Below are 17,245 nucleotides of genomic sequence, written 5' to 3' on the forward strand. Positions count from 1 at the left end.
GGTGACTGGGAGTGGCCGCCAGGACCACATAACACCGGTTCTGAGAGATCTGCATTGGCTCCCAGTACGTTTCCGAGCACAATTCAAAGTGTTGGTGCTGACCTTTAAAGCCCTAAACGGCCTCGGTCCTGTATACCTGAAGGAGCGTCTCCACCCCCATCGTTCTGCCCGGACACTGAGATCCAGCGCCGAGGGCCTTCTGGCGGTTCCCTCATTGCGAGAAGTGAGGCTACAGGGAACCAGACAGAGGGCCTTTTCGGTAGTGGCACCTGCCCTGTGGAACGCCCTCCCATCAGATGTCAAAGAGATAAACAACTACATGACATTCAGAAGACATCTTAAGGCAGCCCTGTTCAGCGCTGTACTGTTTTTAATACTTGATTGGGAGCCGCCCAGAGTGGCTGGGGAAACTCAGCCAGATGGGCGGGATATAAATAATAAATTATTATTATTATTATTATTATTATTATTATTATTATTATTATTATTAAAACTCATGGGAGGAGAGGGAGATGAACACAGAACACAGTTAAGTTTAGAAGAGTTCATACTCCAGAGTTGCGGGACATGGACAGTTAAGTAGCATGGCACTTTCCCTTACAAAGAACTAAGCCAACTCGACAATAGTCCATTTTTGGAACAGGGATGTAGCTCCAGTAGGAGACCTCTCTGAAAATAATACTCTTACGGGTCAGATTCTCAGCAGCCTAGCTTTAAGCAGCTTTTTTTTATGGGATGCCAGAGGAGATTTCTCAAAAGGTAATGCCTTTCCGCAGAGCACTCAGTTGCTCCCGTCGCAAATGGAAAGCCAAATCTTCCACAGAACGAACACACAGACCTGCTGGGCACCAAGAATGTGAAATGGCGAGTTTTATCCCTTCCCTGCAGTCTCACAGCACACTTCCCTCCCGACTTAAAAACATAACTGAGGCTGGACTGAGTGGACCCAAGCTGGGAACACGAATTAGGCTATTAAAAGAAGCCTGCACTTTAGGGAGATAACTTTGCTCTGCGAGTCCACACATTCCCTGCAAAAAAAGAGAAAAAATCAATCCCACATTCACATAAGCACACGTTTAACAAAAGAGGCCAATCTAAAATACTATTTCCAGTTTCTTGGTGACAATTTGCCTTAACTGCTATGACTCGGCATGTGCTAAAGCATCACAAAAGACTTTCCCATCACCCAATTATTAACCTCTAAAAGTAATCCCGTTATTCACTACCTCATTGCTTTTTTGGATTATAAAACCACATGGGCAGCTGGCAGAGAGAGGGAGAGAGAGAGAGAGAGAAGGAGACCCGTGACTTAATGTTTCCTCATTGAAGGAATGGCTTTGAGCAAATGAACCCAAGGATGCTTTGATTCAGCTTAATTGGATCATATTAGCGAAACCAAATATCCCAGGATCAGGTCTATTGTTAGTTCTGCGGTACCCATTACACCTTGCATCAAACATTTCCTTCCATTTCCCTCCCCAAATCCTCTTTACAGCTTGGCAGGAACATTTGTCTCATGGTGAGGGTTCCACGCTACCAGCCGAAGGAGTCATTCACTTAAAAATGGTAGGCATTGGAGGAACTGAAATAAGTGTAAGATGTAGGCATAGACTTGATCATCTGTCATAGGAAGTTGGGGTAATGGCTAAATCCCTTTTTTAAAAAACCCATCATATTGATATTATCTATCTACTTAATTGATTCTGACAACTTATATATGACTGAACTACAAATGTCTCCAGGGAAGGAAGGGTAGGTCTGCCACTCCTTGGACTACTGCAATGCGCTTACGTGGGGCTACCTTTGAAGGTGACTGAGAAACTACAATTAATTCAGAATGCGGCAGCTAGACTGGGGACTGGGAATGGCCGCCGGGATCACATAACACTGGTCTTGAAATACCTACATTGGCTCCCAGTACGTTTCTGAGCACAAATCAAACTATTGGTGCAGACCTTTAAAGCCCTAAATGGCCTCGGCCCAGTATACCTGAAGAAGCATCTCCACCTCCATAGTTCAGCCCAGACACTGAGGTCCAGCGCCGAGGGCCTTCTGGCGGTTCCCTCATGGCAAGAAGTGAGGTTACAGGGAAGCAAGCAGAGGGCCTTCTCAGTAGTGGTGCCCACCCTGTGGAACGCCCTCCCGTCAGATGTCAAGGAAATAAACAACTATCTGACTTTTAGAAGACATCTGAAGGCAGCCCTTCAGGGAAGTTTTTAATGTTTGATGTTTTATTGTGTTTTTAATATTCTGTTGGGAGCTGCCCAGAGTGGCGGGGTATAAATGATAAATAATAATAATAATTATAATTATTTATTATTATTACTCAAATATGGTCATTACTATGATGACGACTGGGGCTGGACGATATCTGGTTTACAACAATATATCACTGACTAAACATTGCGATATATCAATATATCACGATGTCTGAGATAAAGATGGAACTAAGTCGGGGGGAACAGTAAGGCTGGGCAATATCTGGTTTTCAACATCGCGATATATCACCAGCTAAACATTGTGTTATACTGATATATCATGTCTGAAATAAGGATGGAGCTCGGTAGAGGCATCAGCTGGCTTTGCAGGTTTCTCCGCGTCATTATTTTTGCCGGCGCCTGCTCTTGTGATTCGCTGCCTCCAAGGTTTTCCAAACTACATTTTGGGTCATTGTGTTTGGTTTATTCAGCAAAGTTGTGCTTACCTTGGTGAACTGGTAAACTGGCACTTGCTTCCCCCACCAGCCTTTGCAATGGACTTGAGCATTTTGCCAGCTGCGATGTCAAGCTCTGAAACCAGAACCAGAAATACCCTGTAGAAATGATAAAATATTCCCCTGCAATTATACGCATGGCACATTTTAATTGGGGGCCGTAAGTTATATATCAGCAGACAGTCACCAGATAGCAAGGATGCTTCAACGAAAGATTTGAAATATAAATGCAATTATAAATCATTTTCACATCGCTCCGAGAGAAAAAAAAAGTTTACTACCAGACAAGCATAGTAATTTAATGCAGCACAAGAGGCACTGTTTAGAATTTACATTACATTTTCTTCCTGTAATGCCTCTTTTAAATTCACTAAAACAACAGCTGATATAAATACATTACACAGTTTCAAGGAGACACATGCCAGTAAGTATTAGCCAGTATTAGCAGAACACAAAGTGCTGTGCTTTGAACCTCTGATAATCTTACTGCATTGCTTGGCATAAAATATTCGTAGTTCTTCAAAATTATTCTAATAAACAACCGGTACTGTAGGCTGAAATGTTAAACTAATGCGTCCTGCAGCAAACATGAAAAAGAGTCAAGATGATTTAACTTTGTAATGCGACTTAAAAGCTTGCAAATAACCTTGTGGATTTTTTAAAAAAGCAACAGTAAATTAATGTACGAAATATTTTATTGCTGGACTTCTTTAAAGCAAGCTTTACTTCCAAAAGAAAAGTGCAGTTTAAGTTTTATTTGGGAAGATTATAAACTATAATTTGGTGCACATATTGATTTGTAGCTTTATTGATTAATGCTGACTTTCCCCCTCAATGTGGCTCCTTTTCTTGCTTTTTTATTGGGGTGGGGGAGAAAGACAGTATCAATGATACCGTTGCTGCATATAAAGAGTATGGGTTTTACCTGACTTAATGAGTAGACCCATTGAAATAAGTGAATTTAAATTCATTATAACTAATTGTCGTTGACTTCAATGGGTTTATCCAGAATATAGTGCTTCCACCCCCCAAAAAAAGAATGTTTAGGGGTACTCTCATTTCAACTCAAGAAAATCACCATTTTATAGATCATATCAGGAAAAATAAATACAATAAATGGACAAAAGTACAAATATTCGCAAAATGTTTAGGGGGTGTGTGTGTTACGATATGGATGCAATGCAGCTGCAAACTGCTAGCTTGAAAGCATTACATGATGGAAGGTTGGGACTGTCTGTGGGAAACAGAGGGACAGTCAGTTCACAGGGCAATGCACTGGAATAAGCTCAGAGTGTAATATGAGCTCTTCCTCTTACGTATGTACAGGAAGTACAGGAAGTCTTTGTCACTTGACTGCTGGAGTTTGAAGAGTACAGACATGTTTTCTGTAATGCTGCAAAGACAGAAATAAAAGCATGTAAATATGTTTCTGTCTATCTCCTTTTCCTTGCCGGGGGAGCAGGAGGGAGGGGGTGTGTGTTCTTCCCACGTTTGGGAAGAATCGCCTATCGTGACCTAGCCTGGATCTTGCTGGGGAATGCAGCCAGGGAGGTCAACAGGAGACCAAGCCGGGTGCCTGGGAGAGTTGCCAGTTACTCCCAATATAGGCTTGATTTTCGACAGTGTGTACCCTTGCGTACCCCCCAGAAAAAAGCACTCAGTATAATTAAGTTTGATACAACTCCATATATACAATCCAACAGGTAGGCACACTTACAGTACAATCCTATGCATATTTTCTCAAAAGTAAGTAATGCTTATGAAAGCACACCCAAAAGTGCAAGTAGATAAATAAGTACCGCTCCGGCGGGAAGGTAAACGGCGTTTCCATGCACTGCTCTGATTTCGCCAGAAGTGGCTTAGTCATTCTGGCCATATGACACGGAAAAACTGCAGACAAATGCCAGCTCCCTCGGCCAGTAAAGTGAGATGAGCACTGTACCCCAGAGTCATCTGCGACTGGACTTAACTGCCAGGGGTCCTTTACCTTTAAAGGACCCCTGGATGGTGAAGTCCAATCAAATTCAACTATGGGGTGTGGTGCTCATCTCGCTTTCAGGCCGAGGGAGCCGGCGTTTGTCCACAGACAGCTTTCTGGGTCATGTGGCCAGCAGGACTAAACTGCTTCTGGCACAACTGAACACCGTGACGGAAAACAGAACGCCCAGAAACGCCGCTTACCTTCCCGCCACCGTGGTACCTCTTTTATCTACTTGCACCGGTGTGCTTTCAACTGCTAAGATTAGCAGCAGCTGGGACAGTGCAACAGGAGCTCACCCCGTCATGTGGATTCGAACCACCGACCTTCCGATCGGCAAGCCCAAGAGACTCAGTGGTTTAGACCACAGCGCCACCTGTGTCCCATGTCTCCTTATATAACTAACACTCAGGAGTTGTAGTCTTATTACCATGATTGGTACAGTCACATGCTGCTCCTTCCCTTTGCACCATATCTTGATTTGGTGTTGTTATTTAATTTATATGCCACTTTAAAGGAAAAAGCAGAGTACAGTCAGATAAACTCATAAGAGTCAAAACAGGTTAAAAGTATATCATCAATCTCAATTAGAACATATACTGATACAGTGGTACCTCGGGTTATGTACTTAATTCGTTCCGGAGGTCCGTTCTTAACCTGAAACTATTCTTAACCTGAAGCACCACTTTAGCTAATAGGGCCTCCTCCTGCTGCTGCTGCGCCGCCGAAGCAAGATTTCTGTTCTTATCCTGAAGCAAAGTTCTTAACCTGAAGCACTATGTCTGGGTTAGCGGAGTCTGTAACCTGAAGCGTATGTAACCTGAAGCGTATGTAACCCGAGGTACCACTGTATATAACACCAGAATTAGAGTGCTGCTACCCTCATCTTTCTATGAAGAAAGGTTCAAAAGCAACAGCAAAATCACAACTTTTCTTTCTAAAAAACTGGGCCATGTGAACAGTCTGTATTTTTCAGAAATGATATTATTTGGATCAGGAAAATTGCATGGTAAAACATTGCTCTCTGGATCACATTTGGCCCAATGCACTTTGTCCCAGTGATTGAAGAGCTATAGTGGACTGGTTATGTGACATTATTAAAAACGGCATTAAGAGCAAATTAATTTTCGCTTATTTAACACGATGCATGGAAGTAAAATTATAATGAGACATCATTACGGGCTAGAACGAAATAAAAATATACTGCAGCATAATTCTTGTTCGTGTTGTCGGCACACTAAATGTGACACTTTGACTGCCAGTTATTTAGCCAGAGAACTTTCAACAAAGTTGAACGCTCCACTGCTCAAACACTTTGAGACATATTTAGAAGTGGAGAAGAGAGCAGACGCCATAGTGGTTGTGTTTTCACATAATGCTAAGCTTTGTTTTAAACCATGGTTGGTGGAACAAACCAAGCAACAGTTTTATACACAAGGAAAGTAACCATACCTTGTTTTGCCTAATGTGGATCTTGTCTTTTAAGCATTCCCATGTTCTATACCCAGGTGAGACAGGGCACAAAAATAAGATTAGCTCCTTCAGTAGCCCATAAGACTTTTAATCTCAGGCTCATGGAATCGAGCCCCACCTTGGGTGAAAAATTTCTGCACTACGTGGTCCTTTTCAACTCTACAATTCTATGAAACTAAGATTAAGCCAGGATAGTGTGTTGGCATGTGACATGACATTGCGGTTAACACAAGTCAAGATTCATAAGCTGCCTTCAAACCATGGTTTCATAGTCTAGTTTGTTGGTCACAAGCAAACCACAGACCATTTCCAGAGGCGGATTTGGAAAGACAAACCAACCAAAGTGGAGCCAGTCAATGACTAGCAGGGTTCAGGATTAAATATCAGTAATCATCTTTGCAAACCTGTATCCCACAAATATACTACATTAGGCCTCATTCAAGTGCCATGAACTATACAACCACTAGGCCATTCTGTGACCATTGGAGATTTTTGCAAGATGGGCATGTGACATTGGCAGAACTGTATTCAATTGTGGCCTCAGTGGCCCAGAGTGCCTTCCATCAGCTTCGACTGGTGGCCCAGCTACGCCCCTATTTGGACAGGGATAGCCTAACTACTGTTGTCTATGCTCTGGTAACTTCAAGGTTAGATTGCTGCAATGTGTTATACGCCTCTGAAGACAGTTGGAAACTTCAGCTAGTGCAGAATTCAGTGGCCAGGTTGCTCACCGGAGCAAGACGGTTTGAGCATATTGCACTGATCCTGGTCCGACAGCACTGGCTACCAATTAATTTCCAGGCCCAATTGAAAGTGCTGGTTTTGACCTATAAAGCCTTAAATGGCTCAGGACCGCAATACCTCAAGGACCACCTCTTTCCATATGAACCTATCCGGACCCTGAGATCATCTTCTGAGGCCCTCCTTCGTGTGCCTCCTCCTGGAGAGGTCCACAGGGTGGCAACATGAGAAGAGGCCTTCTCTGCATTGGCCCCCCGTCTGTCGAATGCTCTCCCCAGGGAAGTTCGCCTGGCGCCTTCACTATACACCTTTAGGCACCAGGCAAAAATGATCCTTTTTAACCAATCCTTTGATTGATCTGATTGACATCCTATACCCTTTTAAAATGTGGCTCTTTTTGTGTGGGGGGGGTGTTATTGGGTTATTATTCTTATTTTGATTTTATATATTGTGATCTTTTCTGTGAACAGCCCTGAGACCTCCTGGTATAGGGCGGTATCTAATTAAAATAAAATAAAACAAAAAAACCAGTGTGGAAGTAGAGTAGAGGAAGTCAATGTGATGTTCTCCAGAAGTCTCAGCCAGCATGGTCAATTGCCAGGATGATGGGAGTTGTAGTCCAAAGCATATGGAGGGCACCATGTTGGCTACTCAAGGAGCAGAGGAATACTGCAGTTGTGCGCTGGGATGCAATATAAACTCAATGAAAGATGTGTGGTCCACATTTATTATACGAATAATCCAACTGTGTGAAATAGACCTTACTGGCTGAGGACAAGTAAGCGTTATTTTAGTGAGATTTAAATAAACAATAGCTTTAGTTTTCTTTATAAGGTTGTTAGCCACTCTTAGCCTATGTGGTTAAAACATGTTATAAATCTAAAATGTAATGAAATAAAACCTCCTAGAGCTCCGGACACTCCTCTCTCCTTCACCATTTTGCAAAATAGCTATAATAATCACACAGAATGCCCAAACTTGGCCAGTGATATGTTCCAGGAAGCAGAGCAGAGCAATAAATCCTCAGCTACACTATAAATAAGCCCCAGCATTAGAACCAAGTATAATTTAGACCAATTAATTGCTTGTGCGTAAAACTAAGAGATAAATATGTCTCACTTTTCAGTTGCCCGTTTTTAATAACGGCAATTTCTTAAATAATCCCAGAGTGTCAAGCTAATGGTTGCTATAACCATGGGGTATCAAATGATAGGTTATTAAACACACTTATGAGTATCTGGAATCAGCTGTTAAGATCTATTTTCTGCCTCATGATCTCTTTATCTGCCTAATCACATGTGCGTTGTTAAAAGCCAAAGGCTTGCCTGACAGAGCAACTATGAACCAATAGAAAAACAGAAATGTATTTTGTATTTTATACTAGCTGGCCAGGAAACCAGAAATAATATATTCCCTGTGGTACAACCATAATTTCTGTTATGATATTTTAGCTTCTTAAATCACCCGATATATTTACTACCCAGGGCTTTCTTCCAAATTGCCCATTCCATAGTCATCCAGTGGCATCACAAAAGGGACCAATAAACTCACAAGAATTACATTCCCCAGTCAGAATGGAAAGGCAAAAAGTCAAAGGGTTTCCGTTGACTGAAAGTTGCCGCATTGGCTTTGGCCAACAGAACAAGGCTCAACTCTGGTAGTCCAAAGATGCACACCAAAGAATCCAAAATGGAGAAACTTGCAATGATCCCTTTACTAAAGTGGTAGGCGAACTTATGCCAGTGTACTGGAAGAAGCAAAGATCACCAATGTCGAAGCAGTGATTCTTCAACATCAACTTGGTTGGACTGGTCATGTTGTGTGGATGCCTGATTATCGTCTTCCAAAGCAACTACTCTATTCCGAACTTAAAAATGGAAAGCGTAATGCTGGTGGTCAACGAAAGAGGTTTAAAGACTCTCTCAAGGCAAATCTTAAAAAACAATTGTGGGATAAACACCAACAATTGTGAAACACTGGCCTGTGAGAGCCAGTGTGGTGTAGTGGTTAAGAGCAGTAGTCTCGTAATCTGGGGAACCGGGTTCGCTTCCCCTCTCCTCCACATGCAGCTGCTGGGTGACCTTGGGCCAGTCACACTTCTCTGTAGTCTCTCAGCCCCACTCACCTCACAGAGTGTTTGTTGTGGGGGAGGAAGGAAAAGGAGAATGTTAGCCGCTTTGAGACTCCTTCAGGTAGTGATAAAGCAGGATATCAAATCCAAACTCTTCTTCTTCTTCTTCTCCAATTGGAGAACGGCCTAGACCAAAGGTGTCATGGGCTTTGAAGACACTCGAACTCAGGACAAGAAACGTGCTAAGAGGAAGGCACACTTGACAAACCCTCACCACGATCAACACCCACCCGGAAACCTATGTCCCCACTGTGGAAGGACGTGTGGATCCAGAATTGGCCTCCACAGTCACTTATGGACTCACTGTTAAGACCGTGTTCATGGAAGACAATCTTACTCGGCTACGAGTGATAGAAGAAGAAGAAGAAGAAGAAGAAGAAGAAGAAGAAGGCGGCTTTAGACATAGTTTTAAAATACACATTCATTTTTTAAAAGCTGAATTAAAATTCGGAAACATTTCCATGCTTAGATGCAGGTTTGGTGCATACACTATGACTGTAATATGACGGTCCTGGTTTTTTAAAAAGGCCTCTGGTGAAGAACATTGCACAAACCACTGCATGCACTTGGCTCCTCCATGCATTAAGCTACTGCATGAAACGGCCACCTGTGTTTTGAAAGCTGTCATAAATTAAAGTAGCATCCAAATGATTGCTCTGACACATGCCTCAATATTGGCTGCAAATCCTGGAAGACTTGCTACCTTCCTTGTGGGCCTTTTCCTACCTGGCCTGGCAAGGTGGGGCCTTGACTGACTCCAGCTACAAAAGCTGAGGTTGCTGAACAGACTCTTGAGTGGGAATATTGGGGGTTTTTTGGGGGGGGTGAGAGATGTTGCTGTTGGTTTTTTGTATCTTTATTTTACATTTTGTTGTGATTTATGTGGGAATTGTTCAGTTTGGTTTTGTATTTGTTAATGTCTGATTTATGGTTTATGACTGCTTTTCTTATGCTGTAGTTATGTGTTTTTCCCCAATAATGTTTATTAGGTTTCTTACAAATATAACACATACTAAAAAACCAATAAAGAAAGAATAGGAAAAAAATAAAGCAAATAAAGCAAATAACAGCAAAAGATATAACAACAAGTACACAAACACAATACAAATTAATAATTGATTAAACTTCCAGCCTCATAAACATATTACTTGACTTACTCCAGTCCCTCCCATCTGAATTTCCTTGTAACTAAATGTAGCAGTTTTCCAATATCATTATTCAAAAACAATATTCCAATTATAGTCAAGTTTCTTAACTTTTCTTAACCTTATAAATCTCATTTAATAATTAAATCCTAATTTAATCCTAGGCCTAATTGATACTTTCAGGTAACTTCTAATTTTCAATGTTGCAATCTCTATTCAAATAGTCTTTAAATTTCTTCCAGTCTTCTTGATATTCCTCTTCTTTCTGGTCGCGGATGTTATGTTGTAGTTATGTATTCTTTTCATGTCATAAGATGCCTTGAGCATGGTTTGACCTGCGCAAAGGTGGCCGATAAAATTATGTTTTTTATATACGTATATATTAGATTCCCCCCAAGTGTAAGCCACAAATGAGGTTGTGGGCACCGGTGTTACTGAGAAACTTGATTCCATTGGAGATCAGCATGAGCTCCAGCCCAACTATGCTAAGACCAAGATCATGGTCTTCTCTGCCCGACCGAGACTCCATCGATGGTCGATGAACGGGATCCCCCTAGAGCAGGTTAACTGCTTTAAATATCTGGGACAAGTAATACGGTCAAATAGGTCTTTTCTGGCCCATAGAGACTATATAACAACTAATGCATCTAAAGCAGCCATCCAGATTAGATCTCTATATGCTAAGAATCAGGCTCAATCAGTGAAGATAGCTTTGAGACTCTTTCAAATGAAAGTCCTCCCCCTTCTTTTAGTGGGCATCTCTTTAGGCTCCCGTAGGGATTTTTTGAAACTGGATTCTATCCAAACGCGATTCCTTAGAGCCATCCTTAGGATTCCCCCCTCAGTAGCGGGTGCGGTTATGAGATTAGAGGTCGGCTGGCAAGCTCTACGGTATGTGGCCTTGAAGACGAAGCTCTGGCTATGGCTCAAGCTTTGTTTTAAACCAGTGGGTATTGCCCCCTTGATATTGAGGGACGATTTCCAATCATCGTGGGAAAGGGAGGTCATTAACAAGGTTCAATCCTGCGGATTGTCTCACCTTTACTTTGAGTCTATGACGTACAATCAAGCTAGAGCTGTGATCTCCCGGAGGCTGAGTGACATTGCCAGACAAGAGGACATAGCCCTGGTAAAACCAGGGATGTTCCTAGGGGACCAGATTTATCGGACCATACCAGCCCCCTACCTTGCAGAAATCCACTATGTTGAATACCGCAGACTTCTTACAGCGGCTAGATTAAATGTCCTTGACTCTGCAATATTGTGGGGAAGGTACAGGGGAGTACCATACGCCCAGAGAACCTATCATTGTGCCCTGGGTGTGGTTGAGTCCACCGAACACATTCTCTTGACTTGCCCTTCTTATGCAGAGCTTAGACAAAATTTTATAGACCCACACCTATGTCAATTTAGCTTCCTACCCGGAGAAAACCAGGTTTTACACTTGCTGAATAATGTCACTAGAGCTATACCTTCCTTGGTGGCCAAATTTCTTTTTTTAGCTTTTAAGCGTCGCAAGACTATAATTGACTGTATTGATATGGGGCTATCTGTTTAGCCCATTTTAGCGTTGGCTAAGTTCTAAAATCTTCCTGGATGTTTTAACTGTATATTGACAAACGTACTTTTTTCTGACTGACGGTCGAATAAAAGGTTGATGATGATGATGATTCCATTGGAACTCTGCACATGGCCCAAAACCATGTGCATAACTTGGCTTCCCTTTGAGCTCTGGAAACAGAAGTGGATCCTTCCATTCTCCTCTTTGTGGTCATGCCAAAGGAGAGGGGAATGAGAAGCGCAATGCTAAACTGTGGTTTAGTGCCATGTCTGAACCAGGTCTAGAAAAAGTTGGCTTGAAAGTAGTGCTTTGGTTCGGGTGGCATTTTCTAAAAGAACAGTTATTTTGATCCTGCCCTCTCTTGCACTGAAGTGGAAGCATTTTAACCATATCAGTACGGTCTCTTTGTTTTCTACAAATTGTGACATAGGTGATCCCAGAAAATAAGGCATCACACACAGCTAATCAGAATTGGCTATGTGACGAAATGAGAACTGCTTTCACTCTAGCTGGGAGGGGGGGAATACTCCCCCCCTTTTTAATTTAAAAAATTCAATTTTAAAACATACATTTGTATTCAAACAAGAATCATAATCGTCAACATTATTAAAGTTTCCATCTTCTTGGTTTCTGATTTTCCCAGTCATTTTCACCATTTCGGCGTAGTCCATCAACTTTATCAACCATTCGTCTCTGGTCGGGACTTTATCTTCTTTCCATCTCTGGGCCGGTAGTATCTGCGCTGCTGTCGTCACATACATAAACAATCTTTTCTCCTCCTTTGGTATTTCTGCATCTAAATTTCCTAGTAAAAAGGCTTCTGGTTTTTTCATAACATTATTTTAAACTTCTTTTTTTCAACTCATTATATATCATTTCCCAGAATGCCTTTGTTATTTTGCATGTCCACCACATATAGTAGAATGTGCCTTCCTTTTCCTTACACTTCCAACATACATTTGAAGCAGTGCTATACATTTTTGCTAATTTTATAGGTGTTAAATACCAACGATACATCATTTTCATATAGTTTTTCTTCAACGCACAGCATGCTGTAAATTTTAAATCCTCCCTCCATAACTTTTCCCCAGATGAAAACTGAATACTATTGCCCAATATCTTTTGCCCACTGTATCATCACCGATTTAACTTCTTCATCTTTAGTATGCCGTCCTAGCAACAACTTATACATTTTGGAAAGTAGCTTCACACTGTTTTCCAATTGAGAAAAAAAACAAACTTTCACCCTCTTTTCAATCAATACATTTGTACCAATATATAAATAAATTGTGGAGGGCGCTCTTGTTTGCATTGCTAAGCATCACCAGGAAAAGTGACCCCAACCTTATGACTTCCACTTGCTTGCAATGCAATTATACGAGACAGACAGTCTCCTGGCTTCACATTTCGGACATCAGCAGAAGACAGGTGTGCCAATGAACAGGCTGCACCCGCAACATTTCTTTATATTTTTTAAAAAAGGTTATTGCAGGCTGTCAGAAGCAATTGCAATAAAATCAAATATAATAAGCTATTTTAAAAGGATTGAAACGTCTTCATTAGAGCAACCAAAGGAAGCAGTTACGGTGTAGTAGCTAATCGATCACCCTTTATTTCACAGAGCATGAAAACTGCTTTATAATACAGGGGACAGTGATTTACTGCAGTTCAAAGGGCAAAATCATCATCATCATCATCATCAAACCTTTATTGGCATCACATGGCAAAATCTCAAGTGCTCAAGGAATTCAAGAATCTACCCTATTTGTGGATTAGCTACATACCCCTATTTCTGCCTGCCGTTTCCTCTTTCCTGGGTAATAATAATAATTTTATTATTTATATGGCGCTCATCTGACCAGGTGGCCCAACCACCCTGGGCAGCTCCCAACAAAATATAAGGTGTGACTGGAAAGTAGGGTGAATCACCGCTGTATGTGATAATGGGAACTGCCGGATTCGCAGAGACACGAGGGAGGCATTTGTCCATATCTCAGCTAACATATGTGCATGTGTCTCGGCATTTGTTGACAGGCCTACGTTCACGCGATAGCATTTAGTAGCTGTTAATAGTGCAGTGCGTTGCGATTGAAAATGGAGCAGAGAGTCAATATGAAATTCTGTTTCAAACTGGGTAAATCGGCATCAGAAACCCACGAAATGCTGACAGTTGTGTATGGAGATGAAGCTGTAACTCGAAAGACAGCGTATGAGTGGTTTGAGGGTTTCTGTGAAGGGTGGCAAACCATCGAAGATGACCCTCAGTCTGGCAGACCGTCAATGAGCAGAACAGCGGCAAATGTTGACAGAGATCGTGAGTTATTGATGTGGGATTGGCGCTTGTCTGTCCAAACGGTGGTGGAAGAATTGCACATTCCACGTGAAATCGTTACTGAGTTGTCCCACTGTGCTGGTCCCGGGGGGTTACCTTGCAGCGTGGTCCGAGTCCAGTCCGAGGTCAAGGGTGTGGTAAAGAGGCATCAAGGCTGAAGCGGGGTCCAAGGCAAGGAGTCGGGTGAGGTCAGGAGCTCTGGCAGAAGAGCAGGTCAGGGTGCCAGCAGGAACAGGTTACCAACAATGTTGCTCCCGCAACCTGGGACTGGGCTGGCCGGCTTTTATCTGCCCTGAGGATAGGGCGGCTCTGGTCCACAGGTGACTCACCTCTCCTGGCCTGGAGGTGAGCACTCCTCCTGCAGGAACTTAGTTCCCTCCGCCTCTCTGCCCTGAGCCTCTGCAGCTCAGGAGAGGCTGGGGGTTACCGGACCCAGAGGCAACCTCCTCTTCCCCTGATGGGGCTGAGAGTGGAGCACCTGCAGGGAATGTGTCCTTGATCACCTCCGGAGCAGACTCAGCTGATGTCTGCTCCTGAAGATCCGGCACAGGTGAGGACACTTCAGGTTCAAGCCCCAGGCCCGGCTCAGCTGGTCCTGGAGGCGGGGACTCCTGGGCAGGCTGGGATTCTGCAGGTTCAGCCTCTGAATCCGATTCCCAAGCCATCACACCCACCCTCCATATTCTCCCGATCTGGCCCCACCAGATTTCTCCCCCCCCCCCAACTGAAATCTGCAGTGAAAGGGCACAGATTTTCCAACATTTCACACGTCCAAGCTGCTGTGATGAGGGAACTGAAAGCAGTTCGAGAAGATGACTTCTCCAGAAGTTTCTACAAACATTGTCAATGGTGCATTGCATCAGAGGAGGCCAACTTTGAAGGCCTGTAAGGTATGTATGTTCAAATATTTCTCGCTGTCCAATTTCTGTGACCATTCACCGAACTTTCTGGTCACACCTTGTATTAAAAGCACAATGGGGGGGGGGGGAAATGCCATTAAAAACTTCCCTGAACAGGACTGCCTTCCAATATAATATTCAACAGCAGTGAAGACCTTGATTGCTCATTGCTGGCAAGATTAGCTGCCTTGGATGTTTTATGCTCACAGGCAGGATTTAAAAATGTTCCACATCAATAAATAAAGGTTATTGATACAGAAGAAAATGATACCGTATTTTTCGCCCTATAGGACGCACTTTTTCCCCTCCAAAAATGAAGGGGAAATGTGTGTGCGTCCTATGCGGCGAATGCAGGCTTTTGCTGAAGCCTGGAGAGTGAGAGGGGTCGGTGTGCACCGACCCCTCTCGCTCTCCAGGCTTCAGGAGAGCCCCACCGCCAGCCCCACAAGCTCAGGGGACAGCGGGGAGGCGGAACGCCACCATACCGCTGTCCCCCGACCTGGTTTGGAGGCTGGCGGCGGGGAGAAGCGTGCTTCTCCCTGCGGCCAGCCCCGCAAGCTCGGGGGACAGCGGGGAGGCGCAGCGCGCCATCCCACTGTCTCCCGACGAGGTTTGGAGGCTGGCGGCGGGCTTCCCCCGCCCCCAGCCCCACATGCTCCCAGAGCAGGCTTCGCGCAGCTCTCCGCAAGCTGTGGGAGCCCGGCGCGACTTATCGCTGGGCTCCCACGGCTTGTGGAGAGCTGCCTGTTCTGGGGGCTGGGGTCGGGGGAAGCTCGGGCTTCCCCCGCCCCAGCCCTGCGCCGGGGGGGGGGGGAAATAATTTTTCCCCTTTATTCCCCCCCCCCAAATCTAGGTGCGTCCTATGGGCCGGTGCGTCCTATAGGACGAAAAATGCGGTAATTCCTTAACAGAAATATTTCAGCAAATTTCCAAACAAGCGCTTTTCATGGCTGAATAATGTTTGGACAATTCCTGCTGATTCCAGTGTCTTAACTTCACCCCATCAAAACAATAGAATCATAGAAGCAGTGCTTTTTTCTGGGGGGACGCAGGGGTATGCACACCCCTAAACATTTTGTGAATCTTTGTACTTTGGTCCATTTACTGTATTTATTTCCCCTGATTTGAATTATAAAATGGTGGTTTTCTTGAGTCAAAAGGAGAGTACCCCTAAACTCCCTAAACCCGGGAGGTGTGCATTTCATATTGTATTTAAAAGGAGATTGGGGTGGTTCTCTTAGAAATCAGGATAATCTGAAATGGAGATATGAATATGAACCGAGTGTAGTGGAAATTTATCCAGAAGACAATTGTATTTCAAGGAGATAAGTGATCTGACATGGTCTTCTCCTCCTGCTTCTGTTTACTTCCCCTTTATCTATTGTTCTACTCTTTGATAGCTGAGAGCAGCCTTTAATGTATAATCTGGTGGAAGGAAGACGCGATAATGCAGGGTACCTTCTGACCTTCTTTGATGTTAGACATTGTTTGGAGGAACATACGGTATTGGAAGAGGGGGCTAGCTAATGAATAATCTGCACATAGGAAGTTGGGCAAGCCATACAGGCTATCAGTAATCTATAAATGAGATGATTTTGAGGCATAGCTCAGATGCTCATGTACAAACTCATGGTCGGGGGGGGGGGGTCGTACAACCTGAAACTACCTGGGGTCACTTCATCACTTCTTGAGGGCTTCCCAGTGGCAGATCAACGTGCTTGCTTGGTAATGTATATAAAGCTTGCTGTTTAGAATAAAATCTTTAATTTTCTCACTCACTTGTGTTTGTATTGCTTCTGAATCTCATAAAAAGAACCACCTCACATTTGGCAAGACACAGAGATGTTTCAACAAGATGCTTCAGACAATCAGGTGCCTCAAAGTTCTGAAGAACTTTGAAGACTGAGGAGCAGTGTCCAGGTAGGTGGGTTGTCAAGGTAACAGTGACCTGCCCTCCTTTGTGACATCTTTTTCAATTCTGGCTTAAAGGTCACAAGCCAGAGGTGTCCAGTCCAGGAGTCAGGAGTGGTAGGAGCAGTGTGAGAATGTGTCCATGGGCGTGTGAGAGAGGAGAAGAGGATTTATATTTTGTTTTGATATTTACACATTTTCATCCATCTTTTTATTTAATGCTTCCCATAGCCTTGTGTGTTTTTAAATTGATATTTAGGGGTAGGGGTTGGAGTAGCTTATGTGAGTTTAAGGGAGGTAGAAAACATATGTTAGGGTTGTGTATTTTAAATCACCTTTCTACAGAGAAACTTCATAAAGT

The 17,245-nt window shown here is 43.4% G+C and overlaps 1 long non-coding RNA gene across 3 annotated transcripts; it reads right to left on the bottom strand.

Moving 5' to 3' along the window:
* Positions 1 to 504: 504 nt before the first annotated feature.
* Positions 505 to 16,837, bottom strand: LOC310745112. Of its 3 annotated transcripts, XR_014539947.1 has the most exons (4): positions 16,753 to 16,830; positions 5,122 to 5,200; positions 2,705 to 2,789; positions 505 to 1,028 (listed from the first exon to the last, which is right to left on the bottom strand). It is a non-coding gene; the product is annotated as an uncharacterized lncRNA (long non-coding RNA). The 3 variants fall into 3 exon arrangements; XR_014539946.1 differs by lacking the exon at positions 5,122 to 5,200 and having other exon boundaries at positions 16,753 to 16,837; XR_014539948.1 differs by lacking the exon at positions 5,122 to 5,200 and having other exon boundaries at positions 2,705 to 2,812; positions 16,753 to 16,825.
* Positions 16,838 to 17,245: the final 408 nt, after the last annotated feature.

This window comes from Podarcis filfolensis (genome assembly GCF_964270895.1).
Source record: "Podarcis filfolensis genome assembly, chromosome: 11".
In the NCBI taxonomy this organism is placed as follows: domain Eukaryota; kingdom Metazoa; phylum Chordata; class Lepidosauria; order Squamata; family Lacertidae; genus Podarcis; species Podarcis filfolensis.